Source organism: Oryza glaberrima, chromosome 4, assembly GCF_000147395.1.
Source record: "Oryza glaberrima chromosome 4, OglaRS2, whole genome shotgun sequence".
Lineage (NCBI taxonomy): Eukaryota > Viridiplantae > Streptophyta > Magnoliopsida > Poales > Poaceae > Oryza > Oryza glaberrima.
The window spans coordinates 11,025,208-11,036,162 of record NC_068329.1 but is presented as its reverse complement, the minus strand read 5'-3'; the positions used below and the strand labels follow the sequence as shown (position 1 = coordinate 11,036,162).

The 10,955-nt window shown below is 37.3% G+C and overlaps 1 pseudogene; it reads right to left on the bottom strand.

The window, feature by feature from the left end:
- Positions 1–5,447: 5,447 nt before the first annotated feature.
- Positions 5,448–10,027, bottom strand: LOC127770704 (uncharacterized; annotated as a pseudogene).
- Between the last annotated feature and the right edge of the window lie 928 nt (positions 10,028–10,955).

Here is a 10,955-nt window from a genome sequence, read left to right as displayed (position 1 = left end):
ACCCTTCAAGACTAACGTCGATCACAATTTTAATATCTAGCTCACGGTCTACACACTTATAAAAAAGTGTATTAGTAAGTAGGCTAGTGAGTTCTACTACCAATAGTGAAAGGAGTCATAGAGGACTCGATGGACTGATGGTATGTAGGTAGGTACAAACATAATAAAGTTTTAGTTTTAAATTTGAGGATTAGGAGGGAAAGATTAATATTTTTAAACATACATGCGTAGGTATGTTTTTCTAGGTTTTTTCGATGAATAGTACATATTTTTCTGTGGTATGGACACGGGAGATTAATATGGAGAGATTACTTTAATACATCTAAACTAATGTTTAAAAATAATAGGTCACGTGACGGCTTAGGAGCATTTGTATTATGTTTAATGGTATTTTAGTATATAATAATATTTTTGCCTCAATGATTGGTGGTAGTAGTACATACACAGAATTGATACAAGGGTTTAAGTGTAATATAGAATTGACACATAAGGCAAGACATGTATGAGTCGAGTACACTGGACCTTATATACTATATAATCAGATTAACTTAAGCTTATACTCCAAAGACTAAAGAGGAAAAGATCAACATTTACACCTCCTATTAGTATTCATTAAGACATATCGGTCTAGTTCATTTAATCATTTTTTACAGTCGTTGAAATACTAAAGATATAATTATATCAAAATATTTATCTAGAAATATCTAGATTTACTTTAATGTGATAATTCATATTTTAAATGGAGATAACATTTTTTTAGTGCTAAACACAATTAGAGTATTCTAGTTTGGGATATTGTATATTCCTTTAAATATTAAGGTTATGATAACATCAATTTTTCTGAAATATTTAAATAAAATTACTTTGTTTTGTGGATTTTTTTAGAGTGCTAATCAGAACTAATTATTATATTTATTTTTTGATATTATAGAGCTAATCTATTTATGCATGATTGTGAGGTGATACATGATGATATGATCTACATTATCTATGTTCTACACAATATTTTTTTATTGTAGGATGGCATGCGAAAGGTTCCGATATGATTTGAAATAATGGAGGAACTTTTTTTTGAATGTCACTCATGATTTAAATGTTTTTATTTTTTGTCATATCTATCATATTTAATTTATTTATGAATGCTTTATGAAGTGATACATTGTTGTTTTTTCTTCTTTGTTTTGACAGCTTCAATAGCATCCTAAGGTTAGGATATAATAAAAAATAAATATTTATTATGAATTAAAGAATGTAGTACATTTTATTGGTATTTGATTGGTTAATTAAGCACCGTGAATACGATAATGAAGAATGATAAAATAGACTTATGTGCAAGGTTATGATTATTCCTCTATACAGAAATGATTTAAAAATATTATTTTTAATTGTAACAAATTTAAAAGAAAGAAAGAGATGAGAAGATTGGATAGTTGGGGGAGAGATACGTACTTATGTACATACCATCGGGAGGAGGGTGGGTTGGTGGGGTAAAGGGCAGGAAGGTGGATTATGGTTTTCTGTTCTAAAAATAAATCTCGTAGATGAAAATAGTGGGCCTACCAATTTATTAGAGAGCCACATGACAGCTTGAGAATGTTTGTAGGAAGTTTAATTGACTTTTAGTATATAACTAGGAAGGTAGCCCGCGCATGTGCGTGGGCATCTTGTTTAATGTGTTTGAAATTTTCTTACAACTGTTTATGTGTGGTTTTTTTTATTGAAATATCCTGTATACTCTATTCAAATTTAATTGGGATTTCTATGAGTGTTGGTTATGATTTTCTTCTAGTTTCCCTTGCAACATAAAAATTTGTTAACTAAAATTGTGTGAAAGCGTGCAGTTCTAAATTTCTATGAAACTATCTATATTTTGTACTATGGGTATTTCTATAGTTTAAGTAATAATTGCTTTTATACAATCTATGTCTTTGTGGATTTTAGGATAAATTAATTTAAGATTTTCTATTAAACATATAGATAATAGAACTATGTCATATAATTAAAGATGGATTATACTTCGTCGCATAAATCCGAGAAAGTTAAATTTTGTTTCAAAATATAAGGGATTTTAGAGTAGTACTACTTGTCATATCCAAACAACTATTATTTATTGTTTACCCAATCTTACCCTAACCTTTTCCCACTCTCTACGTTTCTTTTAATTAATAAGGGGTACCATAGTCTTTTTTTTTCTTCCTCGTTGGCCATAACCGTAAATATAACTTGATGTATTTTTCCAATTTGTTAACACACCTGGATTATTGTTTTTAATCTAAATGCTTATTTATAATGTAGAAATAATCCGATAGCTACGAATAACATGACCACTTGACTAATGATAAATTACACGTAGAATGTTGTGCCTTCATAAGGAAAATTTTCAAGAATTCCTCTTATTGATTATATGCTTTAATAGACCAATAAATACATAGATTATATGCCACATAGATTAGTCATATGTTTTTAATTATATGTAGGGTGTATATTATTGATGTCTTTTAATTTATGTTTTTTCATATTGCAGTATACATATTTATTTTATTTACAGAAAAGTCATGAGGATGTAGTTTTTATTTTGTTCCATGAGATTGTACACCTAATTTAGGTATTTGTGTTTATGAACGACTTATTAGATTGCCATGTGGCGACTTAGGAATGTCTATCGGAGTCCCACGTGATAGCTTGAGAGCGTTTTTAGGAAGTTTAATATACTTTTAGATATATAGATAGATTTTTAGGATTTTTCTGATTTTAATTGAGCCTCACGTGATGGTGTAGGAGTGTTTTAGTTTTAGTACATAATATAATAGATAGATTATAATCATCTAGTTATCTAATGTCTGATTTTATTTTCGTATTAAATTTTACTAGGTAGAAAATTTAAAGATGAAAAGAATGATAGAAGATATGAGATGGAGGGACGGACGGACAAATGTGCGTACATACATTACGTATACCTACATGAGGGGGAGAGGATGTCTAGGAGGTGGTGGGGTATGGGTGGGATATTTTAAATCTAACGGTGAAAAAAAAATGGGTCCACTGTATTAAGTGAAAATTAAAGGTAGGATGTTTTGCTTTTTCCTCAGAATTTATTTGATTTCTCTAATTTATTAGAGCGCAAAGTGGTGGCTTAGGAGCGTTTGTAGGAACTCACGTGATGGTGTAGGAGTGTTTTACTTTTAGTACATAATATAATAGATAGCTTATAATCAACTAGTTATCTAATGTTTGATTTTACTTTCATATTAAATTTTGCTAGGTAGAAAATATAAAGATGAAAAGAATGATATAAGATATGAGAAGGAGGGACGGACGGACAAATGTACGTACGTACATGACGTATACGTACATGAGGGGGAGAGGATGCCTGGGAGGTGGTGGGGTATGGGTGGGATATTTTAAATCTAACGGTGAAAAAAAATAGGTCCACCGTATTAAGTGAAAATTAAGGGTAGAATGTTTTGCTTTTTTCTCAGAATTTATTTGATTTCTCTAATTTATTAGAGCACCAAGTGGCGGCTTAGGAGAGCGTTTGTAGTAAGTTTTATGGACTTTTAGGATATAATAGATAGATAGATGAGTTTTCTGATCTTGGCAGCAGTGAGTTGGCAATTATGGATCACAAGAAATAATATGATCTATAGGGATAAATTAGTCAGCACTCCTCTAACAGTGGGATATCGACTGGTTTTTCTAATGCAGCAATGGAGGGTTGTGGCGAAAGCGAAGGTGGCACCAAGGTTGAAGTACTTGATACTCATCGCTAGCTGCTTGATGCTGTTGGAAGTCTGAACCACAAGTAGGCGTTGCCTTATGCTGAACAAAAAGCTGGCAAAATGAAAGTTTCTTAAATAAACATGTGGTGCTGTGTTTTGGTTTTGTTCTAGTGCTGTTTTTCTGGTAGGCAGATGTTGGGATTTAGCCCTGAAACTTGTTGTCCACTTGATGGCCTGAGTGCCTTTCTTGCGTGAAACTGTAAGGTGGCCCCCCAGCAAAAACACCATACGGCTTGTTTGGTAACTTGAGAGAAGGGGATTGAGAGTTTATACAAGAAAATTTATGATGAGATTAAGATGGGAATTTGATTTTTAATCCCAATGTCTTGTTTGTTAGATGTGATGGAAATTGACAGGGAGTTTAGTTGGAGATTAGCTCATTAATAAAAATGGATGTTTGAGATTTGCTTAGACAAAGTAAAGGAGGAATTCCCCCCATTTACCTGCCCCTACCCAGGTATTGAAAAGGAGGGAGTTTCTTCCTCAATTCCCCATCCTAATCCTACCAAAATTCCCATGTCTCTCAACCAAACAAAACACTTAATAGCCTCATCCCTCTAAACTCCCAATCCCTCTTAAAAACTCCCTCCAACCAAACGGGCCGCTATTGCTTTCAATTAAAAGCAGGGCGAAAAGCCTTTTTTTTTCTAAAAAACAAATTGTGGGAAGGTGAATCTAAACTGGACAAACACATAATTCATCATGAAATCATGCAAGCGTGAAGAAACATATGTTCCGTAGGTCCCACTATAAACTCGGAATAGAAGGCGTTGGGGATTCGACTCCGAATGAAAGTATGAAACTTTGTCCTGTCTGTAGCTCTCCCACTAGAATGAAAACCTATTGCGGTCATGTTGACATGGAAATGTGAGCACCATGAAGAATAAGAGGGAAAGTAATTGCTTGGGGATGGAAACCACCAGGGTTCTCATTAGCATCTTGAATGAGGCCATATCATGTCTAGCACGAAGACCATGTAGGGAGATACGAGTGTGTAGCACTACAAGAGATCTTATGATAGGTGACGTTTCATTTACGTCACAAACACGTAAAATTTTATCACGTTTCGCAGTCTGTGACGCTCGCGTGACGAAAATTCATTCGTCACCTATCATGCGTCTCTAATGGCGTTCTATGACGAAACCTTATTTTTTCGTCATTAATTTAGTGACGATCCTTCTGTCGTCATAACTTTGTGACGCCCATATTCATCATTATGTAGCCTAAAAAACGTCATGAGATACCATATGGCCTGTTAAGGCCCGTGTAATAAGCAACCTGTTTTTGGGCTAGGCCTTACTAAAGCCCATATAGTGAGAAACCTGTTAATGGGCTAGGCCTATAGTAAGTCCAAATATATTTTAATAAATTCAGCCCAATTCAGCTATATTGAATTAAATATGGAATGGGCCATACATATTCAAAAGGCCCAATAGGCCCAAGCATTGCAACAAATTTACATCTGGGCATGCACAGTAGAAAAGCCCATATATGAAACAAATTTAGCCCACTCGAAAAGCCCATATATGATGGCCCACTCAAAAAGCCCATATATGAATCAAATTTAGCCCAGTTAACATCCAATACAAACCAAATTAGCATGCACATCTGATATCCCAATAACATCAATTCAGGCCACATGCACAAGCTCACATTTCACAAAACAAATACAATCACAATACAATCACAGATTCACCAATACAACGATTCAAATCATCCAAATGTACCCACATAGCATAATTTAGAGTCACATCTCGGCAATACAATCACAGGTTCACCAATACATTGTCACAATCATCCACATGTACCCACATATACAACAGGACAATAGGACAACAGTATTACATCAGCAGCATGTTCAGAACAAAAATCTATACCACCATGTTCAGTATCACTGACCAAATTCCATCAAGTTGCTCAAAAAAGATGTCACAATCACATGTCCCATGTCCAGATCACAACCCAAAAACGAATCAGGAAGGTGAAAGGTTAGACAACCTTACCGAGGCTCACCAAAAGAAGTATTGAGGGCAAGCAAACGGCGAAGAAGTGCATTGGTCTCATCTGAGGACTTCTGCAACCTTTCAGTCTCTTCTAACTGCTGCATCCTTGCTGCTTCTGCTTCATCAACCTTTTTCTTCAAAGAATCCAACTCATGTTGCTGACCTTAAAGTTTTTCTCTCAGATTTGCAGTATCTTGCCTTTCTGCATCAAGTTCAGCTTCCAGCTCTTGAACCCGTGCTGCAACAATAGCTTTGCCATTTCTCTTTGGGGCCGCTGACTCTAAGCCAACATTTTGAAGGAACTTTGTTTTTGGCATAACTTGAGAAATAACTTCATTACAATTTTTTGGTTCTTCCCCATCTTGTAAAGGATCATCAATGATGTCTTCCATATCAGCCTACCAATAAGAAAAAAGAGTATTCACTTTCCATTGGCATGTAAAAAAGTTGCATTAATGAAGTGCAAAAGAAGAATGATATAACTCACAATAATATTCTTTATAGACTCACTCACAATAATATTCTTTACAGACTCACTGAAACCATTCTTGTTGCTGCGATGGCACTCCTTGAAAAGATCAATTGCAGTGGGTGGAACATCCTTGTACTTAGTTTGCTTATGAAAATTCACACAAAACAGTTTGTCAACAATCTGAAATTACACACAAAACACATAAAAGTACTTGTTATGGCATAACACAATTTAGGTAGACTTCCACTTAACAGATGAAAAGAACTTCACAAAACAGAACAGGAGCAATATTCTACTTTATCAAATAGCGGTAAAAAATGAAGGAACACTTTCTTTATCATACCACGACATGGCAGTGTGCAATGTAGCACTGAGAGCCAGTCCTTTGCTGGTACCGAACATTCTCACGATTAAGTTTGTTTTTCAGACAATTCTCCTACAGAAAGGCAAATAGTAGTAAAACATGTATCTTACTTCTATCATAAATACAAAAGAGAACATCACACATTATGTAAATATTAGCACACAATATGTAAACATTACATTATACAAGTGAATCACAAAGTATTGACTGGACAGAAGTAAAACATTTACAAATTCAGAACAGAAAATAACATATACACGCGTCAGTTCTAGTTATCACTAAGCCATGGACATAGTTTTTGTACATCAAATTAACCAATGATATTAGGACTGCAATATCTTGAATCAATTGAGCTATGATACACAAAACAATTAGATGCAACATTGTGATTATAGTAGCCAACATGATTTCCAACAACAAGAAGGTTTACCTAATGCTTTGGATCTGACCACATATTCACTAGGGCTTGCCATTGCTCATCAGTCATACTCCTCAATGGTGATGTTGTTCTCACTTCGTTTGCTGGTACACCATCAAAGAAAGCTTTCTTCAACTTGTACCTCATTTGTTGTTGTCCACACTTGAGCAAATCAGCACATGCATCCTTGACTGGTTGATTGTTTTCGTCTACGACAAATTGACCCTAATAAAGAGCACGGACAAAAGAAAATTAACACTACAAGCATATCACAAGCAACGTTATAAACCTTGTGATAATAACTTATTACATGTCAATAAGAATAATATGTACAAATCTCCCTAAATTTGCAAGCAAAATGAAAGACAGACAAGAATAAAGTTATACAACAAGCAAGTAGCATGTGTTCAACTTGGGAGTAAATAAAGTAATATGAAAGAAAAGCAAATAGCAAATAAGACACAGCAGCATGTGTTCTACTTGTCCATTTAAAATTCAGAATAGAACTATAAAGAAGCAAAATTAATCTAAGAGGAGATTAAAATTCTCTACAATGCCAAAATTCCAACCATATAAGGCATTCATTTTTGGTTGCTGCTGTGTAGGGTGGACATTCAGTACATGCCTTATTATCTTTTTAAAAAAGAAACAGCGTTTCAGCACAAACAGCGGCACTACACAGTTTCATTCCTAACAAACCAAGCATGGTTGCACACAACTACTATCACTTGATCCAAAACAACATAAACATCATCTAATCATGGTATAAACTAGTTGCATAGTTACCAAAGGGTCTAAATTTACACAACCAAATAAACAACAAAAATTCATGTTGATGTACTTACAGCCACTTTGTCCGTATAGTTTGTAACTAGGGACCTGTCATTCTTGTACTCCTTCCAGTGAGTAAAGATTGGTGTGTGCTGCCTAAGTATAATCCCCCCTCTGATGCTAACTTTGCAGCCTGCAGTGGTGCCTCAGGCCTTCTCTTCCCTTCAGCAATGTGCAGCGGAATCTTAGTGCATAAACCATGGGTTATCCTATCCAGACCTATTCCTATACTTCTTCCCCTATTCCAACGATCAATCATGCCATTTTGTTCACCTGAAAATCATAAAATTTGTAGTTATTGGAAATGGCAGCTATCATTACTAGGCTGTTCTGAAACGACAGAATATGCAACACCAAAAATCCAGCTGAAAGCTAAGCCATGAAACTTAACTAACAAACAATTAGAAGCCTTAATTAATAGACAATTATTATCATTTTTTTCTCCCACTATAGCCATAGTATATAGCACTCTGCCACACTACAATTACAATTATTAATGTAATTATGCAGTCTAAGATAATCGATCCAATAGATGCAAGTATATTAGGTCTAATCTGTTAAAATGTTCAGAGAAATAATACCAACAATAATTATAGCCATGATAAGAATAAAAAGAAAGGATGTGATTTGTTTGAGAAAGTGGCTTGAGCACTTGTCTTCATCACTCATCAGGATCTGGTCATCAGATTGGGTGTGGGTAGGAGAGTTGGCAGCAACAGACACATCTTCTATGGCAGAATCTTGTGGATTTATAGTTGTATCATCTTCAGTTGAAGACAATTCTCTTGTCCTCTGTCTAGTCACTCTAGCAGCTTGGTCTTGTTCACAACTTGGCATCACTCTCTTTGAGACTCTTGTTCTTCCTGAACGCATGCAGGTATTAATTGTCATGCTCTTCCTAGGTACACTATTAGAAACCTGTATGGCATCATATGCAAAAGAAATAATGTCATACATAACTTGTTACATATTGAGTACAAATGAAAAATAATTTTAAACTGTTGCAAATACCTTATCAACTTCACCATGGTCACTGTTCTCGTCACCAGTAGGTTCATACAAAGGATCATTGTCTTCATGAGCAGTGCCCTTGCTCTTTGCACTTGATTGGTTAAGAATAGAAGCTAATGTACTGATTCCAAGACTCTGAAATACTCGAGCGTTCCTCATCATAGTTTGTGCCCTCTCTATCTCAATTCCCTTTAGTGGCACATCTTTAAATGCAAATAGAAAGTAATTGTAAGCTTCGGTAAACAGATGTCTAACCACTAACATGCATAAAAGAAATTATTTGAACCAGTCAAAACATGTCATGTCTAAGCACATATCATAGCTCAAACTCGCTGCCATACAGCAAGCAGAACCCATCCCCCTTCCCTCTACGGCAAAACATGTTATACAGAGGTGAAACAAAACAGGTACCACGCCAAGAGTAATCATTTGTGTTATGTGATGGGGGAATCTCAACTAAGAATACTACAATTGTTCCAATCAGCAGCAACTGTTAAACTTTACTTCACAAGCTTAAAACAACATCCATCATTCATTCATTCAAATACCATAGCAAAGCATGCAGTAGCAAATAAGATATCAAACCTTCCCGGACACTTCACTTAGGAAGAAAGGATAGGTGTATAACACAGACAGACACAAGGACAAGATACTACTCCTAGACTTCTTGATCCATCATCTCTAATGAAGACATCCCTAATGAAGTCCACAAGATCCCAAAAATTCTTCAAGCCTAAGAACCCTAAATCGAGAAAATTCCCAAATCAGAGAAACCCTACTGTAGTAGGGCAAATACTCCGAATCCATTCCCAAATCAAGTGATGCACTACCCATGTAGTACTGCAAAATCAGTATTATCTGCTTGTTTTCGCTTGCCAGGAGGCATCTTGGCGTTGGGCTTCGAACGGACGGTGTCGGCGGCGGCGCACGGACGGTGACGGCGGCACGGACAGTGATGGCGGCAGGGACAGACATTGGCGGCGGCGCACGGACAGTGGCGGCGGCGGCGCACGGACGGTGACGGCGGCACGGACGGTGGCGGCGGCGGCGCACGGACGTTGGCGGCGGCGGCGGACGGACGGTGGCGGTGGCACGAACGGACGATGGCGGCCGGGGGGGGGGGGGGTAGTGGATGGCGGCGGTGGGGGAGTGGATGGTGGCGGAGTAGATTGAGGCGGGGGAGGGGGGTGGCGGCGGCGGTGGCGGAGTGGATGGTGGCGGTGGGGGGGGGGGATGGGGGAGTGGATGGTGGCGGCGGCGATGGGGAATGGATGTTTGGCTAGGGTTTGGAGAACGCGGACCGGATAAGAGGCGATCCGACGCGATTTTACTAAAATATCCACCGTGTGTCTATAAAACAGCAATGAAATTTTAGGGACAAAACGGACATTTCACCTTAAATTTTTTTTGGCCATGAGCGCCAAGATAGGCGCTGGGACCTTCGAAGTAAGAAGTTTGGCGCCAATACTAATTTCTGTCTTTGCGAATAAAATACAAATAGTATCCAAACATAATTCTTAGAGCAATACATAAATACATTCTAATAAAACATATAATTACATCATTTATTTAAGCACGACATAAATTAATACATCATTTATTTTTTAAGTACCGGTGAACCATTGGTCAAATAAAGCGAACGGTCAACCATCGGCCAAATAAGTGAGCGACGTCAGAAACAACTACCGGTCGGTGCAGACCGGTAGCCGGTGGCTTAGGGTAGGATAGAGGCGTTGACTTTCGGGACGGGCGGTGTCGATGGTACCTCTGCCGCGGCTGTAAATAAACAAATAAAAGTACCGGTCAACCATCGGTCAAATAAGTGAGCGACGTTAGAAACAACTTCCGGTCGGTGCAGACCGGTAGCCGGTGGCGTAGGCTAGAAAGGAGGTGTTGATTTTCGGGACGGGCGGTGTCGATGGTACCTCTGTCGCGGCTGTAAATAAACAAATAAACGTACCGGTCAACCATCGGTCAAATAAGTGAGCGACATTAGAAACAACTTCCGGTCAGTGCAGACCGGTAGCCAGTGGCGTAGGCTAGGATGGAGGTGTTGACTTTCGGGACGGGCGGTGTC